Here is a 1,322-nt window from a genome sequence, read left to right on the forward strand (position 1 = left end):
AAAATTTTTTGTTTTAGAAATTTTTTCAAAATCTCCTATTCCTTCTATTTCAAGAGAAGTCCCATCAGCAGTAAAGACCTTTGACACACTTGTTTTATTTTTAACACATTTGGATAGACTTTGATTATTTGGGGTCATATGAAAAGATGCACCAGAGTCAAGAAGCCAAGAAATTTTACCTAAATCAGAAAAAGATGAGGCTGCTGCGCCGGTTGAAGCTTCAGATGAGGAAGAGGCACCTTTGATGAGAGGCTGAAGGATCTCCATTAGTTGGGCCAGGGAAACTGGTGCATCCTGATCTTTAGGCTCCGATCCAGCAATTGCAGCTCTTTTTTCTCTCAGCTCCTTAAGTTTGGGACATTGTGGCCTGTAGTGTCCCGGTTCATGACAGTGATGACAAATAACTTTCTTCTTATCATAGTCACCATTTTGTCGGTTAAAGTGAGGAGGCCTATATGATCGAACATGATTCCCTGGTCTAGACACGGCTAAAACGGAATCATCTTCAATTTTTGAAGAACCTTTCCGGAGACGATTTTCTTCCATTGTTAACTCTTCAATAGTTTCAACAATAGAAGGAATTTTTCCCCGGTGAAGTAGGGCCGATTTAGTGGTTTCAAATTCCGGCCTTAATCCAGTGATAAACTGGTAAAAATGTTCAACATCGAGTTGTTTCTGACGAAGCTCGATGTCTTCGGCACAATGCCACTTTGGTTCTAAAAGGGAAAGTTCTTCCCAAAGTTCGGACAACCCATTGTAATATTCACGAATAGTTTTGTCTCCTTGTGTCATCATTCGAACTTTTTCTTGGAGGTTGCACACGTGTGCAATATCTTTAAGAGAATACATATTCTTAAGGTATTCCCATGCCTTATCGGCATGATCAAATTTGGCAAGACTTGAGCATTTTTTAATGTCAACGCTATTGATAAGCCATGACATTATCTTCGCATGAGATATTCTCCATTCTTTCCATTTCTTCTCGTATGAGGCAATAGCCTTGATTTTCTCTTCTTCCGATAGAGGGACGTCTTTATCTCCCTCCTTTTTAGTAAGAGATAGCTTAGGTTCCGAATCGGAACCATCCACAATCCCCCATAAGCCTTTTCCCCATATATGGTGCTTCATGATTGAAGCCCATGTTACATAGTTCGTATCGCTTAGTTTCATAGGCATGATGGTGACTTTATCATTGTCATCCATCGATTACAAGGAGAGAAAGAATAGGGATAGAAGAGAAACAAGAAGGAAAATGAGAAAGAAAGAAAAAAAAAAACAATACAACAAGATGTGAAATCTTTTCCAATGAAGTGATAAAACAC

Source organism: Nuphar pumila, chromosome 9 (genome assembly GCF_984573655.1).
Source record: "Nuphar pumila chromosome 9, dmNupPumi1.hap1.1, whole genome shotgun sequence".
NCBI classification, from domain to species: Eukaryota; Viridiplantae; Streptophyta; class Magnoliopsida; order Nymphaeales; family Nymphaeaceae; genus Nuphar; species Nuphar pumila.